Source organism: Periplaneta americana, chromosome 12, assembly GCF_040183065.1.
Source record: "Periplaneta americana isolate PAMFEO1 chromosome 12, P.americana_PAMFEO1_priV1, whole genome shotgun sequence".
In the NCBI taxonomy this organism is placed as follows: Eukaryota; Metazoa; Arthropoda; class Insecta; order Blattodea; family Blattidae; genus Periplaneta; species Periplaneta americana.
In genome coordinates this window covers 93,970,035-93,996,036 of record NC_091128.1, presented here as the reverse complement: position 1 = coordinate 93,996,036, position 26,002 = coordinate 93,970,035, and positions in this window count along the sequence as shown.

Here is a 26,002-nt window from a genome sequence, read left to right as displayed (position 1 = left end):
ATAAAAAAAAACAATAAATCCTTCGCAAGATGCAGTACGAATTATCTTTTTTAATTTCTCTAATTTAAACGGTTTTTTGTGTCTGCTGTAAAATTGGGAAATATGACTTGTGGCCTTCCTAAAATAAATGATTCAATTATTATATTGACGGCTTACTTCTGAAACCTCGAGATACGTTTTCAAAGTACGTTTGCTCATGACACCTCTAGAGTCTATAAAAATTTTGTAATAAAATTTATAAATAACAAATTGCATAACAGTTGTTACACGAAATAGCCTATAAAAAGAATATCAAGTTATTATGCTCTCCTGTTTCATTTCCTTAAACACAGTTACAAGGTCTTAGAAGTAAGCCAACGGTTGCACAATAAGAGGATTATTATCACAAAGATTTTCATTCTCATACGTACTACTTCTTTATACAACAATATAGAAATAGATGGAAACAACATACAGAAAAAATGGAACCACATTGTTTGCCATTTCTGCTTCTTTACTACAAACCTAATGAAAAGAGGAGAATAGGACGGCCAATGAAAAGATGGCGAGATGTTTCCTTTTAACTCTGAAAACGAAACAGGCATATTATGTCGAAGCCGTGAATAAAATCATGATACAATGGTTTATGATGCTGTATTTCTTTATTGTCTGTTTTATCTTGCCCTTTAAACCGACCTACAAGACAAAGCGGTGTAGGAGATAGTTTTGTTTGTCATCAGGAATATGTTTATTTATTATCGATTGTCACTTCTACAGTAACGTTATAATATTCATGGAAATATCCGGTTATATGCAAATAACGCTAGTTCCTAAATAGATAGTTCTCATCGCTTGTTCACTTGCAAATATATAGATTATTCAACGCTCGACAGATGGTAGTAATCGTACGCTTTGGCACGTGCAGCATCTTGAACTTTTATTTACAGTAGAAACATGACGTTTTCTCATCTATAATTCACCTTGAAGGAAGGAGTATTCGCGTAAAAAATTATCTTTGTCGTCAGAATATTGAAATAGTGTATTTTCTTGGGTATATTTTTTACAAAGATCACAATTTATATTTTCGTTTATTGTTACATAGCCTACAATGAGAAAATATAATAAAATATGAGCTTTGAATGTAGTGCTAAGTGAAGAAAAACGACAGAAAATGCAGCATCTTTGTCGTCAGAATATTGAAATAGTATATTTCCTCGAGTATATTTTCACAAAGATCACAATTTATATTTTCTTTTATTGTTACATAGCCTACAATGAGAAAATATAATAAAATATGAGCTTTGAATGTAGTGCTAAGTGAAGAAAAACGACAGAAAATGCAGCATCTTTGTCGTCAGAATATTGAAATAGTATATTTCCTAGAGTATATTTTCACAAAGGTCACAATTATATTTTCGTTTATTGTTACATAGCCTACAATGAGAAAATATAAACTATGACATTTGGATGTCGTGATAAGAGGAGAAAAACGACAGAAAATGCAACATCTTTGTCATCAGAATATTGAAATAGTGCATTTTCCTGAATATATTTTCACAAAGGTCACAATTTATATTTTCGTTTATTGTTACATAGCCTACAATGAGAAAATATGATAAAATATGGGCTTTGAATGTCGTGATGAGTGAAAAAAACGACAGAAAATTCAGCATATTTGTCATCAGAATATTGAAATAGTGTATTTCCTTGAGTATATTTTCACAAAGTCACAATTTATATTTTCGTTTATTGTTACATAGCCTACAATGAGAAAATATAATAAAATATGGGCTTTGAATGTCGTAATAAATGAAGAAAAACGACAGAAAATGCAGCAGAACGTTACAAATATTATAAGAGGACTGAGGCTTAGCTCTGAAGGCATATGGAAGCTTCTCCTAGGTTACAATACCTTCTTGAGTATAGATGTTTATTTATTGTGAAAGTTAAGTTCCTTACACTGTTGTATTGAGATACTAATGTAGGTTAAGTCAGAAGAGATTTATGCAGTTTTAAAACTACAAGAAGAGGTTAGATGTTAACAGAAGCGTTCATTGATCTCCAGAACATGAAAATATACCAAGGAATAGCCTGTAATGAATTCCCTTTGTTATTTTTTGCCAGCCCACCTTGTTCATGATTGAAAAAAGTAATACAGGTAAGTTTTATCCACCATTATCGGATTTTCCTTTGTGCACTCTCAACTTTTCCCCTCAAAGTTTGTGTATACAATGTACGATTTTTATTTATTGCAGATATTTCACATCGCTTTCGGTACAGCGAACATTACTGTACATCATTTTTAAACTTCAGGAACATATTTTGTACTTGCAATAACATGTAGCGAAGAGAATTATAGACTTTAGTAAATATACTTAATAATAGTACATCAACTGATTCAAATTTTTTAAAAAGTTAATCCGAAGTGTTCTGCCCAAAGGCAAGTCTTCACTGCAAACCCATCATTCTCCAATCTTCCTTCTTTTCCGCTTTCCGTTGGGCTGCTTGAAACGTCTCTGCGTAAATTTTAGGTTAGGTAAGGACGAATTTAAGGATTAAATAAATACTATCAAAGGCAGTATGAGTACACACTATCCAATGATCAGATAAAGGAGCAAGATGGCCATTTAAAATGTCGCAAAGAAAGAAGGGGAAATGAGGGAAAGAATAATTAAAAGCTAAGTGGTCGCGCGTCCTTGCAAGGAAATTTCGGGCTGTGAGGAAGTATCTACGTGAGCACCAAGCCTGTTGGCCACTTGTCTCACTTCGATTTACATCGTTTCTTCGAGGAAACTGAAGATAATTCTGAGAAGGCTAAGATGAAAATGGCTGGAAGCTAATAGCTACCGGTACCACATGAGGGGAAGAATGTCTCAAACATGACTAAACAGGAGCAGGGCGAGTCGGCGTAGACGATAAAAACCTAGGCAAAGCGAATGGTGACGGGGTGCGTCCCTGTCCTCGCTAGACAGTCTATTATTGGGGTTCTTTCCCTGTGCGAGAGACACTCGAGTATGCTCACCCTAAAGCAGTGGTCGACAAAGATTACATCATATAAAATACAACCCGTAATACATAGCAAAGGGGAAGGTATAGGAGGAGGATAACCGATCTGCTTAACTCTGAATGAACAAGTGATGGCTAAGGGGAGGAAATCATGCATTATCCTCCCTCCCTGCTTGTGCATTAAGGGTTTGACTCCCGAGTCAAATGCCGACCACTGTTCCTAAAGTATCCAAGGCGACACGAAAAATATACGGTTGAGATTGTGGAAAATCTCGAGGCACATTAAGTGGAGACTGTAGGGTAACTGACGAGCCACGAAGTTCCTGTTACATTCTATTTCCATGATACCACGAATGACACCAGAATAAACATTTTACGTTAAGAAGTTACAATTTTCTTCTCTTACAGGTGGAATGTATACGTCTTATGTGAGAATTCCAACCAGGTGATACATCCAAGAGAAATTTTATCTGAAACTCGCGAGTAACCCTGGAGAGAGAATTCTGCTCACTACCACTAAACACGCTAGTGGATCAAATTATTTGTAATTTAAGCTGTCTCAGATGATATATGCATTTCAATATAAGGTAAAGGTTGGTAATATTGTGATATGAGTAATATTGTGATTGTTCTTTCTGAGAATTTATTACAGTTTTACAGAGCGAGAGGAAGATTGGTTTTTTTCGTCAACGTATTAAGGGAATGTTCATGGACAATTTCTGCACAAAACCGGTCCTTCTCCCGCTCAGTAAAATTGTAATAAAGTCTCAAAAAGAACTATCACAATATTACTCGTATCACAGTATTAGCAACCTTTACCCTACTTGTAAAACCATAAGAAAATGTTATTATCAATTCAACTTTGTTAGTTCCATTCTCTCGTATATTTTGAAATAAGTTTCAGTTACAATATTACTTTCTTTTGTTTTGTTTGTTGCCTCGCACGTCTTCTTTATGTGTTTATGCGGTTTTCGCGAGAATATTGCTGTGTTCTCTCAACTCATATTACAAAATTTTCATATGACAACGTTATTTTACTTTAATAAAATCCGTGACTGCAATATTTGCTAGTACGAGTAGACGCAGTCACTTCAAGCTGTTTTCATATTTTGCATTCAAAACCATTTTACAAGAGTTAATAAAGAAATATTGTTATAAAATGTTCAATACTAGTCAAAAGAGAAATAGCTGGCAAACGTCTTCATCGATCTCTTGTGTTTGATACGGAAGCAGGATGTAAATGACAATGTAGAGATATAGAAGTGCTCGGACGGGCCGAGGAGTATCCCTAAGCGCTATATAGCACAAATAGACTTTTTGTGTACCAGTGATGAAATGAGTTACGTGCCGATTGCGTTGCCTGGCTCTGCAGAACATCCGTCATACCACTCGTTCCTCATCAGACTACCTACATATCAGTATACCACATTCCTGGAGATGCCTGCCGTACGTTACACATTTACACCACTGCTATGTACCAATCTTTATTAAAACCTCGAGAAACACCTGTCAAGGCGGACGGTCGATTCGGCGTCACGCAAACAGAGGAAATGCCCTGTTGTTGTTGGTAGAATGTTTAGGGAATACGGAAGAACCCCGAGAAAGATCGTCTTAAGCTTAGCTTTGCGCCACTAATATAACTCTGCCACCGCTGAAATTTGAACTCGGGGCTGTGGTCACGCAAACAGAGAAAATACCCTATTTTTCGCGACGGAGATTATAAAAAATATTGCTGGTAGAATGATAAGGAAATACAAAAGAACCCCGAGAAAGTTCGTCCTAAGCTTAGCTTTGCGCCACTAATATAACTCTGCCACCGTTGAAATTTGAACTCGAGGATGTGGTCACACAAAAATAGAAAATGCCATGTTTTTCGAGAGGGAGATAATAATGAAAGGGAAATTGTAAAGAATATTGTTGGTAGAATGATTAGGGAATACAAAAGAACCCCGAGAAAGTTCGTCTTAAGCTTAGCTTTGCGCCACTAATATAACTCTGCCTCCGTTGAAATTTGAACTCGAGGCTGTGGTCACGCAAAAAGAGAAAGTGCCCTATTTTTCGAGACGGAGATAATAATGAAAGGGAAATTATAAAGAATATTGTTTATAGAATGATTAGGGAATACGGAAGAACCCCGAGAAAGATCGTCTTAAACTTAGCTTTGCGCCACTAATATAACTCTGCCACCGCTGAAATTTGAACTCGAGGCTGTTGTCACGCAAACAGAGAAAATGTCCTATTTTTCGAGACGGAGATAATAATTAAAGGGAAATTGTAAAGAATAATGTTCGTAGAATGATTAGCGAATACGGAAGAACCCCAAGAAAGATCGTCTTGAGCTTAGCTTTGCGTCACTAATATAACTCTGTCACCACTGAAATTGAAACTCAGGCCTGTGGTCACACAAACAGAAAAAATGCCCTATTTTTCGAGACGGAGATGATAATGAAAGGAAAATTGTAAAGAATATTGTTGGTAGAATGAGTAGAGAATACGGAAGGACCCCGAGAAACGTCGTTTTAAGCTTAGCGTTGCGCCACTAATATAACTCTGTCACCACTGAAATTGAAACTCGGGCCTGTGGTCACACAAACAGAAAAAATGCCCTATTTTTCGAGACGGAGATGATAATGAAAGGGAAATTGTAAAGAATATTGTTGGTAGAATGAGTAGGGAATACGGAAGGACCCCGAGAAATGTCGTTTTAAACTTAACTTTGCGCCACTAATATAACTCTGTCACCGCTGAAATTTGAACTCGAGGCTGTGGTCACTCAAACAGAGAAAATGCCCTATTTTTTCGAGACGGAGATAATAATGAAAGGGAAATTGTAAAAAATTATTGTTAGTGGAATGATTAGGGAATACGGAAGAACCCCGAGAAAAATCGTCTTAAGCTTAGCTTTGCTCCACTAATATAACTCTGCCACCGCTGAAATTTGAACTTGGGGCTGTGGTAACGCAAACGGAGAAAATGCTCTATTTTTCGAGAAAGAAATAATGATGAAAGGGAAATTGTAAAGAATATTGTTGGTAGTATGATTAGGGAATACGGAAGAACTCCAAGAAATATCGTCTTAAGCTTAGCTTTGCGCCACTAATATAACTCTTCAATCGCTATAAATTTGAACTAGGGGCTGTGGTCACGCAAACAGAGAATATGCCCTATTTTTCGAGACGGAGATAATAATTAAAGGGAAATTGTCAAGAATATTGCTGGTAGAATGATTAGGGAATACAGAAGAACTCCGAGAAATATCGTCTTAATCTTGGCTTTGCGCATACTAACTCTTCAACCGCTGAAATTTGAACTAGCGGCTGTGGTCATCGTAAAACAGCTTCTTCTAACTGAGCTGCCAAGATCGGGACAAAATTTTTTATTTACTTGCTCAGTAAAAGCATGAAGGATTAACCGCGTTCAGTGGCAGTAAAGGAGCAAGTTACATATGTAATGCTTATTTTAAAAGTTGCAGAGAAATAGAAACAAATGTAGAAATAGCTCACATTCGTAAATATTAGCGTTAAAATATGACCGTAGATAACTTCGTAGTTAATACGAGAATGTATATAGCTCCTACCTCTTACGTAAATACCGTTTCGCGTCATTTTAATAACAGAAAAGAAATAAAAAGCTATGAGGAATAACAAATACCACATAAACTGAAGTGTTCATCTTTGAGGTTAGTTTTATAAAATTGCGCACTTCGTAGTGCAGAATGTATTAAAGGTATTATTAAGATCATTTGGTGAAGAGGTTTTATTGTATGCCATTTGCGTCAGAGAAAGAATTTCAGGAGAATGAAAAATTTAACTAAACACATCGAAGTAGTTTATGCGAGCACTTCTAAGTCGTGTTTTAAGAAAGTAATTTAGTAGGTCGTAATAGTTTTCATCTTGCTGCTTTTCTGGTGCTAATAAAGTATTTTAATTTGGTCTGAGTTTTATGTCCACGTTTCAGAGGTATAAAAATAGCTTCCCGTCTCAGCAAGTTTATATCGTTCCCATTGTAATTTCTTCATCATATCTGGTTTCTATAGTGACATTAGTATTAATATACAACACGTGGTACTTAAAAACGCATTATGAAGCTAAATTATTTTGCCATACTACTACCCTGTGTTCAATTTTGAATGGGAGCTACCGGCACTTGTTTTTATGTTGATAAGTGATAAGTTATTTATTTATTTATTTCTTTTTGCCGAGCCTAACCAAAGAAAGACGATTTTACTGACTTAATAATTCGTGGTACTGGTACTTTTCAATGTCTGAATTCTGCTTTCAGTATTTTAATTTTTTTTATTAAGTCCGTTTAAAAAAACGTGTATTATTTTATCACGCGAACAAGAAAATAGTCACCGACGTATTTCAGTCGGCTAAGGTGCTTGCCTACCGATCTGAACTTGCGCTTGGGCGCGAGTTCAATTTCCGCTTGGGCTGATTAAATGGTTGGTTTTTTTCCGAGTTTTTCTCCAACCATTGAGCAAATGTCAGGTAATCTATGCCGAATTTTGGGCCTCTTCTCGCCAAATATCATCTCGCTATCACCAATCCCATAGACGCTAAATAACCTTTAGTTGACATAGCGTCGTTAAAAAATAAAAAGAAAATATTGAATTTGCTACTTTAAAATTCTGATACTGTTTCGTTAGGGAAGTAGCTGGAATTGTTGCCAATTGACCAGAAATTCATTCACACAATGAGAAATATCTCAACAATATTGTTCTCCAACTAAAAGCCCTGTGCAGAAGTACAGCAAGTTTCAAGAATGAATTTGTAGTGCTCTGTTGTAACATTTCACTTTGAAGAAAGTAAAGTAAAAAGTAAAACTAAAGCCATGGCGCTACAGCCCATGAAGGGCCAAGACGACCAGCCGGCTGCTGGCCTCACGTCCACATGCCATAGCAGAGGTGGACGATCATCCAACCAGAATGGTGGTATCGTGTGATTAGCACGATGATCCACCAGTCGTTATAGCTGGTTTGTGAAACCGAATTTTCGCTACCTATTAGCTCCCTAAGTGCATCACGGTGCTGGGTGAGAAATTTCTTCCCCCATGAGGTCTCGAACCAGCGCGCATTCCGTAACGCGAGTTCTAGGCAGGATGCCTTAGACTGCGACGCCACGGCGCGGGACTCACTTTGAAGAAGATAACATACGGTAATTATACGTAGGATAATGTGCACTGGCATTTAAAGATACCTGATCCTTACTAATCGGTGGTGATCGATAAAATTTGTTGGTGTAAATGTGGCTTCTTTAGTTATTACTTCTGTGAATAGATGACGAAGATAATAGTCAGTGTTCTCAATCGTACATAAATATACCCACATTAAAGAATGCAATATTTCTTCCCTTTCTGCTGACAGTAAAACAACACTGGGTTTAGCGGGAAACCGCTGATATTGTCCTTTATGAGAATAATTTATGCTTAATCTACATCATTTACACCGGCACATTTTAGCCGCCCCAATAATGGCGTCACCTATTGAGAACTAGCGGAACTATTTTAAATACTTCGTCAGTTTTTAATATTCGCTTACACGATCAGATCAGATATCTTTGAATGCCAGTGTACGTGAAATAGGCCTATATTATCATTAGAAATGTCATTGAAACCCAGCATTGAAATCTTGTAGGTTTATTGTACTTACATCTCAGCTACGCGCAATTCTAACTCACGATAGCTAACTCGTTGAGTACCTTGATTTCGCGCAGGCAACTCCACTTTTCCTGGAACACTTCCCTCCGTCCATCACAACCCGGCGAACTGCTAATACCATGAATAAAAATCCCCTCCTTCCATCACCATCCAGCGAAGGACTAATGCTATGAATAGAAATGGAATGGAGATCCAAGGGAATATATTTTATACTTAAAGTGGGAAATCGGAAGAACACCTTGCAAACGTTCAACTGCGATCTTGTTCGCCAGAATTTCTTAAATAAAAAAGTTCCAAGTCTCACAGGGACTGAAAAGATTGGTAGAAACTTCTTAAGTGATACCAATAAGACCTCGGGCAACTAAGCCAAGAGATATTGGAGTAGGGTGGCCAGTTCCTTACCTTCTCTATTGCATACATCGCTGACTATTAGGCCTAACTAATTACACTAATCAGTAGGCCTAGGAATTGTATGCCGTTACATTGCGCTCCATGCTCCTCTGACTTTAGGTACCAGTACGTAATTGCGTTGGGGTGGGGGATTTCAGTGTGTTTCGTTCAGCAATGAACTTTAGTTGATCGGTTACATTACGACCGAATATTGCTATTCGTAACAGGCAACATTCAACGTCCTGTAAAGAAGAATGATAGCAAGATGTCGAGGACGAAATTTGTGACTTAATTTCAAATGAGGAAATTTTTAATTATTATACAGATTTTGAGATTAATAATGCGTGTGTAAAATATTTCAAATATGCCCCCATTGTTTCGCAGAAGTGGAACGAAGTTTCTCTAGATATAAGACTGTGTTTTCTAGCAACAGACAATCATTCATTCCTTTCAAAATCTGAAAATACGCTTTGTTATTCACTTCAACAATATAAGAAATGAAAAATTATGTAAAACAAAAACGTAATACACTATCACATTAACATAGTGAAATAATAAGGCTGATACTTCTTGTCAATATTATATTAGGTGTGTTTTCTACAGGCAGAAAATAACATATAGTCAATGATATTGCGACGAAACTGAACAGCTGAAACACAAAATAGGAAAAAATGTAGCAAACAAGATGGAAAAAACACTGGATAAACATTATGGGTATTTAGCTCTATGTAAAACTTGTGACAATTTCAAATGTGGAAATTTATAATAATGATACAGATTTTGAGATCGATAATGCCTTGTAAAATATTTCAAATATGTCCTCATTGTTTCTGCTGAAGTAGAACGAAGTTTTTTTTAGATGTAAAGGTACTCGTCCACGATGCTAGTTATATAGCGCGCTATTTTTAATAGCGCAACAGAAGTATCACATCACGTTTACACGCATGGCCAGAATAGCACGCTATTTGCAATTTTTTGTATAGCGCTAGAAGCTGTCAGGAAGATCTTGCAGCACATGTTTACATGTCGCTATGAAGTTCGCGCTGGATTTTCTGGCGCAAGAGTGTTCTACTTGACCCTGTAGCATTGACAGTCATAGTGTAGTCTTTACTCGTTCACGTGTCCATTGTAAATTATTTTTTCCATTTTGACCTTAAACAAATAAAGTGAAAATGTAAGACAAAATGTTCAATAAAATAAGAAATATTCTTGATTATACTGTATGTCAATTCACAATATCAGAACCATTTCTACACATTATATATCAACCTCATAATATTTAATATTTATGGGTTAGTGCAGGGCTGGGCGATTCGTGTTAGCTTGAGCGACCTACAGGTACCTGTCTCGTCCTACTCCCGCAATTGCACACATCATAGAAAATGTTGGCTCTCCCATTGAGGGTTAAACGCGCAGTAGCGCTCAGTGAGGGGCTAAACGCCTAGACCTGGGAGTGTGTTGATGTAAATCATAAAATAATATGATATATAACCTGGGCCATGTCTCAACAGATATTTGTTTCCGAACACATGTTTATAGGAACTTTTGTTCTAGTTTCGACTTATGCTACCTCCTATAAAAATATGTGACACTTTTTAAGCAACCTGTATATATATAAAATACTATAATAAATGAAAATTTAGGTCATACATTATATAAATAATACAATATATATTATCATCTATATCTAGAGCCTACTTAGAGTATTTTCTATTTCTTCTACAGTTTTTCTTCAATAAACACAACGGAATATCTAGCACCGACCAGAAGACTTGCTGCGCCAGCTACAATATTAGCTAACTTGATCATGCCAGAAGGAGGTAGCGCCAGTTCTTAACGCTTTGTACACGGCGCAAGGATCGTATTCAAAGCCAGAAGTCATTTGTGCGCTTTTTCCTCATAGACTCTGCAATCGAGCAGCTCGCTGTACAGTTTACACGGTGCAATGGTGGCCGTGCGCTGGAAATTCATTGCAATGGACAGAAAACTAGCTCCGTGGACAAGTACCTTAAGGCTATGTTTTCTAGCTAGAAGCAATCATTCTTCTTTGAAAATGTGGAAATATGGTTTGTTATTCACTGCAACAATATATGAAATGAGAAATTATGTAAAACAAAAACGTCATAAACCATCATATTATCATAGTGAAATAAAAAGGCTGATTCTTGTCAAAGTTATATTAAGGTGTATTTTCTACAGAAAGAAAATAAAATGTCTTTAAATAGTAAAGTTTTTCTTTAATGAAGAAATTTTTCTTCAGCAGATAGTTGTATTTCAAAGTCAAATGATTAGCTTTGAACCACCAAAATGCTGAGGACTAACTTACCGTGATGATAAGCATGAGTTCAAACGAACGAAAGACACTGCGTTAACTCACCCCAACTCTGAGACGTACTCAAAGTCAGAGTCGCACGAAGCACACTGATAGTATAACTTACTTACAAATGGCTTTTAAGGAACCCGCAGGTTCATTGCCCCTTCACATAAGCCCGCCATCGGTCCACTGGTAGTATAACGGCATAATATAATTTTCAGGCCTACTAATCAGAGTTCAGATTTATTAAGTAAAACCACAGTCTAGTATAGCCTATACAGTCACGAAACTTGAGTTGTGAGGGTGCTAGAAACAGTAGACTGTGCCGGTACTATTTCGCATTATCTGTAATGAGGCGATATTAGCGATCTTAGTAGTTAGCAACTATCTATGGATGCATATTTACTACGTATATAGCTTCGTTACTGTATATACTGGACTGTGGTAAAACTATAAACAGTTGGAATAATAGTAATACAGTATTTACTTATCGTCGCAAACTAGAGCGTTGAAATTCAACGTTAAAGGAAATGATATATATATTTCGCCTGGAGCCTCTATCAAGGTGGGAGCACTCTTTCGTGACATATATCCACGAGACGGAACTGACGACTCTACTTTGCTTCCGGAGAATGTCATGCTAATGATTTTATTGCCCTTCGAAAACAATAGTCCTCTGACTGTTTGAAGCCATGAACCTCGAATCCACCAGGTGTCATGTTAACCGCTAGTCCATTGGCAATAAAGAAACGAGGACAGGATATTTGTACGAAAAGAAAAGGAAGAAGAATTACAAAGCTAAAGAAGATGTCCAGTTAGGAATAGAAGTGAGAAACAAAAAAAGGAACGAAAGAGAATGGAGGAAAAAGGAAGTGAAATGGTGAAGATGGACAAGTAATAGAAGACAAAAAAATTGCTCTAATAGAAATATTTGAATAATTTCGAGGGAAAAATTATTCCGGGGCCGGGTATCGAGCCCGGGACCTTTGGTTAAACGTACCAACGCTCTCCCACTGAGCTACCCGGGAACTCTACCCGACACCGATCCAATTTCTCCCTCTATATCCATAGACCTCAAAGTGGACTGACAACCGTCAAGCAACCAACATTTGAGTGCACACTAACTCTGTGTGACTTTAAATTGTGGTTTTCTGTTACGTACAGTGACGTGTATTATGCAAATTAAGCTTTCAGGAATAACTCCCTGTAAAGTTAATTTGAATAATTTCGAGGGAAAAATTGTTCTGGGGCCGGGTATCGAACCCGGGACCTTTGGTTAAACGTACCAACGCTCTCCCACTGGGCTACCCGGGAACTCTACCCGACACCGATCCAATTTTTCCCTCTATATCCACAGATGTCAAAGTGGGCTGACAACCGTCAAGCAACCAACATTTGAGTGCACACTAACTCTGTGTGACTTTAAATTGTGGTTTTCTGTTACGTACAGTGACGTGTATTATGCAAATTAAGCTCTCAGGAATAACTCCCTGTAAAGTTAATTTGAATAATAGAAATAGAAATATTATTCAACTGTGAAGCATGGCTGATATTTGTTGCTTATTCAAATCCGGACTGACGGTTTTTCTGTAGTGCTTTCAGATCAGGTGTATGAAATAGATAAGGGAATACTATTGTTTGGAAGTCGGGGTTTAGAAAATTCTTTTGAAAGACTCTAAAAGACTAACCAAACAAAATATTTCCATTTTAGAATTCTATCTCTACAAATACAAGTTTCCCGGAGAGAGAGAGAGAGAAAATTACATCAGCCACCGACAGCAACAGTTCTATTTTCCGTGTACTGTATTGCAAGTGGGATGTCCCAGTCCCGCAAATGTAGAAAAAGAGAGCAACGTGAAGCAGTGTTTGATTTTCTTCTGTGATACTCGACAAGAAAACCAACTTGCGATGCTGCTTACTTCCTGGCAATGTAAAATGTTGAAATCGTACTATGTTGGATAGAATACCATTCAACTAAAACGAAGAGAATTGAAATAGTAACAGAGTTTCAGGAGATCATGGTTTAATTAATAAGATTATATATGTTTATTATTACTGTTGCAATACGTACTGTATATACGTATATTTACCTCTTTGTTATAACAAGGACTTCTATTTTTGTTGCAGGTCTGTATTCATCCTTTGTCTGCAATCCGGATTAATTGACACGGAGCATGCAGTGTAATAGGTAGGCATACGGTTTTTCATATTTGTAATATTACACATTGTAACAAAGGATGTGAATACGGTGTGATATCGTTTTTACTCGTAAAATTTCCACTTGGTTTTTTTTTTTCTTCTTCAGCTTTTAAACAAATGTTTGTCCAGAATTCACTTTCATGATAGTAGAAAAAACAATTGTTTAATGTCACGGTCTGTCAAACATTAGGTCGTGAAATGTTTTATGACACTCTTTTCTAAATAAACGCTTCTTTCTGGGGTTAAACACACTGCGGATCGGGAAGTGTGTTCTATCTGCTTCTCCTTCTGTTTCAATGGATTATAATACACCTCGTTTCAACATCTCTCGTGTAATCTCTCAAAAATTTTTTCAGGTGTAGGTTCTTATTCTGTGAATTAAATCGTTTTTATTCACTTAAATTAATATTACTTGTGAATACTCCTTCATTTTCGTCCTTTTTCATCTTTATGTAGTATACTGAAGTATTTACTGTATATAGTTGTATTGAAATTACTTCGGCTTGGCTGTTCCGTTCTCAAATCATAAAATATCAATACATTTTCTGAAATTAATGTTGCTCTACAGCAAGTATAGTTATCAGTATCATATAGTTCACATTACAATAGACGAAAGACCCTTACTCTTCGAGCTTTACTCCACTTTAAACATTTTCTAAGTCACCTTCAGTGTCGCATTTATGATTCAGCGCTAGTTCTCTGGTCTCCCATCCAGATGGGCAGGGTACAATCATATAGAACATCTGAGTTCGACGATATATTGCACTTAAATTCTGTATTATACAACTTATCTATAAACAATAAAGTTCTTGTTAAGTAATGCATTTGTTATTGTTATGTAAATATTTATGTAATAGTTACCGCAACCTCTCCATGAAATACTGCTTGCAAATGAAAAACGAGCTCCGAAAACAAGTAAAATAACATGCATATTCCACACTGTGCCAGACTTTTTAAATATTAGTTCGAAGAAATGTTGTCATAATAATTATTTCGACAAAAAAATTTCACGAGCTAATTTTGAATGATATTTTGAGAATAAAATTAAAAGGACAAATGACATAAAACATTTTCGGTTAAATTCTATGTATCTTTTCAATTGTTTTTCTCTTATACGGAAGAGGGACTCGAAGGCTTGCACTGCAGCCTGAGGCTTATTTTGGTTACCACTCCTATTCTGTGAATGATTGGGTAGCCGAACGGCTGCGCTCTTGTACAAGTACAGCACGCCGCACCGTGAACTTAACCCGGAATATGGTACTGATGATGATGATGATGATGATGATGATGATGATGATGATATGTGAATTAATTATGTCGAAATGAACCCGAAAGATACCCAGCAATTCTGCTTCAGTTGGTTGAGGGAAAACCCCGGAAAACCCCAACCAAATAACTTGTTCCAATCAGGATTTGAACCCGGGTCCGCTCGTTGCACGATCAGACGTGCTAATCGTTACTCCATAGCGGTGGACACCTTCGCAATTACTACTACTTTGTATACAACAGAACTATACCGTTACAATGTTTACAATACATATATTCATTTACTTCACTGGGTTGGAAACTTGGTGTTTTACTAAGAATAAGAGCAGAATTACATTCACGTTTTGGATTAGTTATGGATACAGCGAAACTTCTGCTTTCTTTTTCTTCGATACAATCGCATTTTTTATGAGTAGATACTGTATATTTTCGCTTACTTATGATGATGTCAGATTTAAGATTACTTCAAGATTATTATATATTCAACGACCAAAATCTCTAAAACTATTGTTATTTAGTCAACTGTCCCAAGACACAAGTGATATCAACAAGTCACCACTTACGAGGCAACTACGCTAGGAGATAATGGGGTAGGGTGGCCAGCTCCTTTCCCTCTCCATTGCATACGACGCCGACTAGCTACATATCACATTATGGTCCGTCCCAGGGATCTGTGGAGTAACTTCGCGCATATTGGGGCGGAGTCTATCTGTGCTGGCTTGCATTACGGGCAGCATCAGCTCGAGGCCGCAAAGGGGTAAGATGCTCGTGGTATAAGGTAGAGTAGAGTTGAGATAGAAATGATCCAATCCCTGATAGCGATTGCTAGCTTCTTTCAACCAACACCTCCCCCCAGAGCGACCATTAGTCCTAGCCCTCCCATATACCACTTGCGCAGAGGTCTTGTTTCGTCTTTCTACTCTACAGATTCCTGGGACGGACCATAGTCAGACTTCAGATGCATACGAACAATTTTTCTTCCTCTGACATGTATCATCAAGTGAGTTGTACTGCCTGACAATAGATGTAGCTTACATATAAGCCAGAATCTCTATCAGAGGATTTATAAACTAAAAATGTCAGTTATTTAGCCAATATGTGCTATCCAAGAGAAGTCCTTCAGGCGATCGAATTCATGCGAAAAAAAAAAACTGAGAAAGCCCAGGCAACATAGTAAAGTTAAGCCCATTAAGAAGTAACGTCTGTAACACATATCTCGGTTCAGTGGACTTATTTTACATCCCACGCGGACCCCTGGAGTCTGTGGACATCAGGTAGGAAACCTCTGTTAGAGAAATCGACTAATTCGGAATTCGAATTTTTCTAGCATTCCCCTGAAAGAGAGTGATCTCGTGCTCTGGAAAAAATTCGATGCAAAATAAAGTTACATGCATAAATTACCATAAAATAACGTGTAGAAATTAATATTTACTCATAACATATTGCTTAAATATATATTTTCTTAATTTTAAAATGTTGGAGTTACATAGATGAGGGTATTTTTTTTATTAATTTGTTATAAATTCAAGGGCTGATATTGCTACTATGATTGAAAGCAGTGTTCGTTAAACATTTGGTTTCAAGCAAACGTATTGCATCCACGTCTTGGTTTCGTGTTTGTGAGTATATGATCTGAAATAAAGTATGTGATTTTTATGTATAACATTTAATAACAAACTTACACTGAATATGTATTATAAGTTTTTCTTGTGTTGAATTTTACCGTACCTGGTTAACATATTTCAGCCTGTTATGGGTCATCTTCAGAACTGGTTGGTGCTGGTCTTGGGGTCTTTTGTTTGTGTTTCCTGTAGGGGTGTGTTTGTGTAGTGTAATGTGGAATCAAAGAGTGTGTGTTCTGAAATTGAGTTTTGTGTTGAGAATTTCATTTGGATGTGTTTTTGTGTGTCTATATATTTCGTATTGTTCTAGCGTGTTTAGTTTCTGGCTTTTTGGTTGAATATGTGGAATTTCCATGTCTGTGTTTATTTCTCTATAGGTGTAGTTAGCATTTTTGATGTCTTCTGCATAATTGGGAGTGTTTTGTAGTTTCGTTATGGCTGTGATGTGTTCTTTGTAACGTGTTTGAAATGATCTGCCTGTCTGTCCTATGTAGAACACATCACAGCCATAACAAAATTACAAAACACTTCCACATATGCAGATCACACCACAAATGCTAACCACACCTATAGAGACATAAACTCAGACATGAAAATTCTACATATTCAACGAAAAAGCCACAAACTAAACACACTAGAACAATACGAAATACATAGACACACAAAAACACATTCATATGAAATTCTCAACACACGACTCAATTTCAGAACACACACACTCTTTGACTCCACATTACACTACACAAACACACCCTCACAGGAAACACAAACAACAGGCGCCAAGACCAGCACCAACCAGTTCTGAAGATGGCCCATAACTGGCTGAAACATGTTAACCAGGTACGGTAAAATTTAACACGAGAAAGACATATAATACGAGTACATATTCCGTGTGATATAGTGTTAAAAGTTGTGTAAACAAAATGCAGGCCTATAACAAACTTACATTGATAACCGGTATAAATTCGGTATATTTTCAAGACTATAAGTTTTAAAAACAATAAATTTTTTTCGGTAAGATAGTCAATAGGTTTTTAGACATATTTTTTATGATTTTTCTCTGTAATAAATCTAGTGGACTAAGGTTGGTTTTACAAGTATACTACCCCATCGTAACATTCCATAGCTGGGATATAGACTGAAATAAGAAAAGGTACACTGTATGTAGTACATCTTTTGGTAAGCAATTTTGTAACTGAACAAAATAAAATAAAATTAATAAAATTCTACGTAATTTGTTACAAAGATAGTTGATAAATTTGTTCCATTTCAGGTGTTTATCAATAATGATTTGTAAATATTTAACCTCTCAAGATACATTTATAATTTGACAATTATAGCTAATTGTGGAACAACCCATTAGGGGAGAATTAGGCTATTTATAAAATTTACTAGTTAACGAAAAAGGAATAGCTATAGTTTTAGTAGTGTCAAGAAAAGGAATATTCGAATCAAACCATGCTTTCATTGTTGAACAAGCAAAGAAGGAATGGTTGACCAATGCGCGCTTAGCGTGGCTGTGTCACCACCATGTATCTTAACCAACAAGCAGGCGATAAGCAAAGCCTCCTTCAGTGTGGCCGTGGTTCTAATCTATTTGTTACATTTATTAGAAGCATGGTAAGTGACAAGGGAAGTGTTGGCTCGACGCTAGGCATTCCAACAAGCACGGAATGTGTCACTGAAGCTGAGAGAGGTGAACGTGAGTGATGTATGCTTCCTCAGTATAGTGAGAAAAAGGTAAAGCACGAGTGCGGAGAGACACGTTTTATGAACTATGCATGATGCAGGATGTGCGTGTGTTTTACGTGTTTGTAACGTGTGTGCTATCCACATATCTATAGTTAAAAGTCAGTTAAAATCGGACTGGCAATATAGCCTACGAACTCATACTTTGCTAGCTAATGTTAAAAGTTTAAGCATTAAAACAGTAACATTAAAACTTAAAACATGCTAAAAGTAATCTAAGTTTATTTCTAATAATTGGATAGTCCAGTTCAAAACTGATTACCTAGCATTTCTATGATTTTACAGCAAGACTTTACCAAAGCTTATAGTACGATTATTTCGTCCTGACAGTCGCAGGCGAAGTGCGCCTTAGTCAGACGAGTCCATTTAGTTACGCCGAGGGATGTTTGGGTTATTCACTCGCTTGCCTTCGAAGCGATCGGATGTCATGCGTGCGGTAGAGCGGTATGTTTCCAGTACAATTAAGCTGTACTGCATTCCTTTAAAGACCGCTCGCCCTTATCTCTACTCCGGAACTCTCCCCACTTCTCTTATTACTTCCCGTCTTTCGCGTCGCTGACCTGCCAGGACTAAATAATCGGTCTGTATCTGTAACAGACTGATGTAAAATTTGTAGTGGTTTAATTCTTTTTCGGCCCAAAAATGATGATTGTAAGTTGTTAATCTTATATATATATATATATATATATATGTTAAATTTAAATTCTTACTGAAAGCACAGAGGCATATGAATTCTGTTGATACACTATGGCTCAAGAAAAGCTCCAAGATCGTGAATTAACAGAAATGTAATTTCGAACATGCTTAAAATTCGAGAAATTGGCCCATATTTATTTCTTCTGAAAAATAGGGACTATTATACAGGGTGGAAGGAACCGATGCACCAAAATTTAAGAGGTGATTCTGCATGTTAAATATATCAAAACTTTCATTATGCATTTCCTTCAATGAAGCATCGTTAAGCAGGAAACAAATACGCCGCGTTCAGCCGGGACAGCGCTGAGGTAGCGCTGAAATAGCACTGCATTGAAACGCCTTGCTGACCGCAGCGCTGAAATGGGGCCGTCATTTTTCGTAGCAAATTTTTTTTTTGCGTTTCAAGTTTGCTTCAAGTCAGCGAATGTGGAGGGGGTAGGCAACAACCAATGATGTCTTATATTCCGGAGTAGACGGAACAATTATGTATTTCTTTGTAAACACAGCGGACATTTTGGAATCTGGTCGTTCAGCTCCTGTAACTCAGCAAAAATAAATAGCTGAATTAGAGCTGTACCGGCTGAACGCAGCCACAGCCTTTGCACAATGTTTGCGGTAATGTCACGAGAAAAATATCTGATTGCTATACAAGCAGACAGGTAAAAATAATCTAAATAATTAATGTCTTGAATATATTTTATTTTGTGTTGCAAATTAAACCGTTTATTCATAAATTTAAATTTAATAATTGTGGAAATCATTAAAACAAATATTTCAACGCAGCACACTGTCGCACGTCGCCGATTGAGTACATCAGAGGGGGGGGAAGAAAGGATTGCAGGCCGCGCACGGCAGAGTTATTGCAGTAGCCACAATATTGCCAAATGCTTCATAGAAACATAACGATTTCCTCTAAAACGGCGAATGTTAGAGAAAAGACTTATTTAGATTTTTCAAATACTGTATATCCTCATGATTTATTACCAGTTTCATTTTGGTGCAGAGGTTACCACCCACTCTGTATAGAAAGCCAGTATGTCTTCTTATTTTCAATACATTTTCATTAATAAAAGAAACCCCAGAAAATCTATGACAGCGATGTAGAATCACATCCTTTCAAGTGAAAGACTTAATCAGGGGTAGGCTACCTAGGTTACTTGTGTTCCATCATTATTCAGCAGCAGATTCTAAGTTTGCGAATTCAAATCTACCTGAGGGATATGGAATTTTAATGCACCATAAAAATTAATGTAAGATATTTCGTGTCTTAGATTTAGAGAAAATAATGAACTTTTGTCCCTGATTCAGATAATTCCAGATAAACTGCTTCTCTGCCCACAATGTTTCCTATTTTACGTACAGATTTTTTTTGTGTCTTAGTTGATTTTTCTGTGTACCTTCAGGACGTCTTGTGAGATTGCGAAGCAGGAAACAAATTGGAAAATCTGAGCATTATAATTAAGTCAATAAATTACAATGTATTCGGACATTGATAATGAACTCGCTATTAAAATGAAAATTTTATTATTATTATTATTACTATTATTATTATTATTATTATTATTATTATTATTATTATTATTATCTTATTTTTTTTTCTTCATGGCATAACACCGAATGGATTTTTCCGTTCTTCGTATTCTTAGTTAACTTATCTTATTCTTGCCTACGGAATTGTAATGTAAATCCCTGTATATGGCTAACAACTATACTCAGGTGTTCGCAGGGAAACCATATTGATTAAAGAGTACAATTTGAAGCAAAATGTAGGCCTATATGTCGCATTATTTTATCTTCCTAAATCAATCCGAAATACATTTACATAACTTTGATTTGAAAAACAGTCATTTAAATAGGCCTACAACTTCATTAAAAGCACCACACCGATTTGTATTTTCTCTCAACTTATGTGAATTGAAGCTTAACTTGTGACAGTTTAACAACGCTTCATTCTTTGAGTTTGATTGCACCTTGGTGTAAATCCATCTGGAGTTCTGACAGTCTGAAATTCCAAGTTTATCCGGCAATCAACACGAGCCAGAGATGTCCGAATGGAAGTCTGGGGGAAGTTTAGCAAGTAAAAGTTATGATGGAGATGTGAAGTTTAGAAATTGTTAGAACAAGGGCAAGAAGTAGCGAGGCACGGCCGGCAGGCGTAGATTACAGCTCTGAATTCCCACGTGTTACTAAGGAAACTGTAAAAAACACTTGTTACTGGGTTGCTTAGATACGCCAAGTCATTATAATAAAGCGAGGAACGCTTCCAAGTAATTTCTTAAATATAGAATGAGGTCATTGATGGGTACATGCCTTCAAATGTTATGGGGCAAATTACAGTATGCTATATAATCTGAAACTTGCTACCAAGAGAGACAGAAAATCGATTCCGGGTACGTTTAATGTGATTTGTGGTTAGTAAGAAGTCTGTAAAGCAGACACAGTCCGATTACTACAATTTTCTATGTCTGTGCTATTTTCTTTATTTGGTTATTTAACGACACTGTATCAACTACGGTACTCTGTTATTTAGCGTCGATGGAATTGTTGATAGCGAGATGGTATTTGACGAGATGAGGCCGATGAATTGACATTTGCCTTACAGTTGGAGAAAACCTTGGAAAAAACCCAACTAGGTAATCAGCCCAAGCGGGAATCGAACCCATGCCCGAGCGCAACTCCGGATCGACAGGCTAGCGCCTCAGTCGACTGACAAGCAAACATTCTGATGGGCGCAGAAAAAAAAGTTAAATATTTTTTCTTCCACCATGTTAATAATGTCAAAAGAAGTGCTTATACAAATTTTGGCTACTCGACCGCAATTACGAGGCCGTCCAAAAAGTGATTTTCTCTGGGGCCGTTTACAGAAAAAAGAATTGCATAGAAATATTTATTGAAACAGATACATAAATTGTTGCGCTATTTGTCAATATATGCCCTACTGGAACTGAGATATTTCTCATACCATGGGATCAATTTTTGTATGGTTGTGTTGTAGAAGTCAGCCGCCTGGGACCGGAACCAGCGTTTGCACCTCTCTGTCGATCCCATGATAAGATAAATGTTTCAATTCCGGTAGGGAATATGTTGAAAAATAGCTCAAGAAATTACTGTGTCTGTTCCAATAAATTTTTGCAATGGAATTGTGTTTTCTCTGTGTTAACGGCCTCTGGAGAACTTATTTTTTACGGTCCACTCTTGTCTGGCACCTATGATAATATTAGCTCTCTATAATCTAATTTCATACACTATTTATCATATATTCCAATTAAAACCTTGACAGAAAAAATAATTAATATCAAAACTTTTATAAATTGAAAATGATGTCATTTATTTTCAGTACTTATTCACTCAACAAGTATAGTAAATTTATCATTAAATTGAATAAGTACTATACTAGAATTATTTGTTTATTTACATTTTAAATATAGTCGCTTAACTACGAGGTCATATTGCGACTATCCCTCATTTTGATACCATCTTTTTGTCACTATGTCCAACTATTGGACTCAAATGCTGCGAATCATATCTGTATCTTTGTTCGTACTGTAAATGGGAACCATTCACAATTTTCCCTTTGAAATGACTAGATTCTTCGTTATTTATTTTCTAGGAAACCACTAAAAGCCTTTACTCCGGGCTCTTCAGAATCAAAGTATAAATTTTTACCACTGTACTACCTTAATCGGTTCAATTTTATCATACTTCTCCATAGAGAAATATACATCTGACATTCGAGAAAATACTGTTACAGTTCCTATGGATACATTTCTTACAGTAGCTACTTTCATAGATTCGACTCTAAGATTGCTTTGTGCTAGCGAAAGCACTCTCTAGTGGACAAGTAAATAACACAGTATTCTTTATTATTACTCTCGTCTGAAAGCTCTCATGTGTACAGTTGGCCTGAAGTACTTACCAAACAGCACAAAAACCCATCATAAACAGATTTTATCGTCGAGAGACTTTCCTGATATAGATGGTGGGTAGGTAAAAATAGCTGTACAGATAAAGAAAGCATCAGGTTTCCAAGCAGTGGACACAGGATCAATTTCCCCATAATATAACTGAAAATCTTGGGTGCTAGACTATGGTTGTGAGAGATTTCAACGGAGAGCCCGTTCTCCTTTTAGCACATTGTTATATATTCATTAATCATTATCATCGCAATACTCATCTTGTCTCCTCCTCCTTCTTCCTCCTCCTCTTCTTCTTCTTCTTCTTCTTCTTCTTCTTTTTTTGAGGTAGTTCAGTCATCCATACTGCAGTGCTGGAAACATTGACCAAGTCAAAGGCGTAGGAGAGACTGTTATATCTTTAGTATAGTGTACCTTTGAACATTTTTTTATTGTTGCTGCTACCTAGAGGACTCAAACTGAAGCAGATTGTAGAGAAAGCCGCTAAGTAGCTCTGGTCGTAGTTTCGGTTTGATTTATTGCAAAGTGTGAGTTCTGTTGACAAAAGAATTTTCTTTAGTAGGTACCAAAAGTAAACATTTCGTTCCTTGACATATGTTTTCTAACACAAAACCAGATTTCATTTGTTACTATTTATTTATTTATTCATTTATTCATTCATTCGTTTATTTATTTATTTATTTATTTATTTAATCCTATAACAGGGCAAAGCCCCAATTACAATAGACAGTACAGATATTCATTAAAAAAACATAGAATTGCATATAATACGAAAAAGAAATGAAACAGATACAAGTGTAAATACAAATTAAAATGGAAAATGAGAAAAGGAAAAAAAAAAGAACAGACAAATAGATACTACCTAAATAAAAGACACAGATATAGATATAATTGAAAAATATAAAATAAAATAAATGGAAAATAGTTAAATATAGGTATCATAGCCAAAAATGTAAAATGTAGCTCTAATTGGCAAATTACAGAGTAAGAAATAGCAATGTTATATAAAAACAACTATCTTCAGTATATTAATAAGAAAATGTTGTATTCCATGTAAGAATACAAACATTTTCTGGTGAGTAATAACGTATTTTAATTTCCATGATTTATTCCAATTTCTAGTTTTGGGAGCCATATTTGCTTAAACGCGCACCCTCTTGTACCTTTGAACATAAAAAACATCTTGTACCATGGAACATGTTCCAAGGTACACGATACTATCGGTTTTTGTTTTTCTTTATTTTAAGATCATGTCACGAAGTAAGTCTGGAGTTAAGAGGCCCCCAATTGATACGGATGCCTTGAAGAAAGCTGCTGAAGCAGTTATTGCTCCTCCAGGAAATAAAATCTCAATCAGAGAAGCCTGCTCTGGTTTATGTTTGCAAATACATTTTAAATATAATTGTCAATTTTCACAGCTATATTCCCACCTATTTTCCATGTGTTCCAACTTGCAAGAGGGTATGTTCCAAGGTACATTAACTTGTTGTACCTTTGAACACATTACATATCCCTTCATTTTATTTTTTACAACCTTAATAGGTCTGTAAAACAGGAAAATACATACAGGAAGTTGCAAAGTAATCTTCAATAATTATTTCAAGCGTTGTTTCATTAAAAAATTTCATTTCCCAAAATAAAAAAAAAAATAAGATGTGAAAAGTGTTTAAAGGTACAACAGTCTCCCCTACACTAAGAAATTTTTATAATACTGTGTTCAAGAATGAAATATTCTCTCTCTTAGAGGATTAAATCAAATTTCTATTCGAAAAATTTTAGTTTATTCTTCGATTAATCCCCATAATATTTATATTAAAGCCTTTGATCGATGAAAACAACGAAAAATATATATATATATTAAAAAATGGAAATTTTGTTTCTAACTCTAAAAATAATAAAATGTTTGTTTCCTAATCTGTGCTTATTTTGCCCCTATGATAAGTTAAAGCCCCTCAGGACGAATTTAAAGAGACCAGTGCGTAAGTGGAGCTGCAGCCCTTTAAACTAACACTCAGCTGTCATTCTGACGGACTTTGTTCATTCTAACTAATTTTACTTTTCATTCTATTCATATTTCGCGCTGTTATGTATGAGAAAAGTGTCTGTGATAGACCTGTATAGGAAGGAAATATATCGACAGTATATATCATACATGCTCTACTTTGATACTTGTTTTCTCGATTTTCCAATTTTCAACATTTTGTAACATTCAAAATGGTATAATGAATGCTGTTTTTCTCCAATCTCAGTGAAATTTTGCACAGAAGTGCACAATAACATGTTAAGTAAACTGACACATCTGTTTTTTTCTCCTATTGGAAGTATTCAAGTCCCCATGTGTTCAGGATGTGATAAGGTTTAAAATTTGAAAAATTAAAGACTAAAAGGGCAAGTATTTTTTTTTCCAAAAAGTAATTGGAAAAATATTAAAAGCATGTCATATTTTACATACATCTATCAGGAATAAATTAAATATAATTCAGTATTAAGAAAATAAGCATAAGTAGACAAATTGGAATATCACAGTAAAAATTTGTGTATTGCATGTTCACATAGTAGGAAATATGTAATAACAGTTTTAGATTAATTGGTGTAAAAATGTAGAAGTTAGAAATTTCACAGATTCGTTAGTATGTGTGTATAAGATAATTTAGAAATAGAATTCATGCATGGATTCGATCCGCTGCTAAGAAAGTGACGTCATAATAGTGAAATTGTTAACAAATGCAAGTTTTTTTTATATAATAAGGTATTTATGGCAATACTTTCGCAGTCATTTAATCATAGAAATACAGTTTCGATTAGTTGCCTAAAAAGGAATTGGAAATTTCTCTCGTCAAACTGTAGTAACGTAGCTGTAGAAAACCGGCAACTCTGCAGCCACAGTAACTCAGGCTGAATTAAACCCACCCCTCTGGAAGTCAGTAACTTGAAGAGGCACTCACACAATTTGCTCATAATGATCTGGTCTCTAACTAGCGTGAATTAATGTAACTTCCACCCTGTATATTTAATTTCGAGTTAAGTAGCCTAACTAAACCAATAATAATCATCCATACCGATCGATAAAGCGTCAATTCCCCTGTGCATGACCTGAAATCCACCAAGTTTAGTCATGAAACTGCTATCCTGGCATAATTGATAAATTTTCATTAACATTCAAGGCGCGTGAACAACTGAGTTCTTGTATAAGTCTCTTCATGACGTGA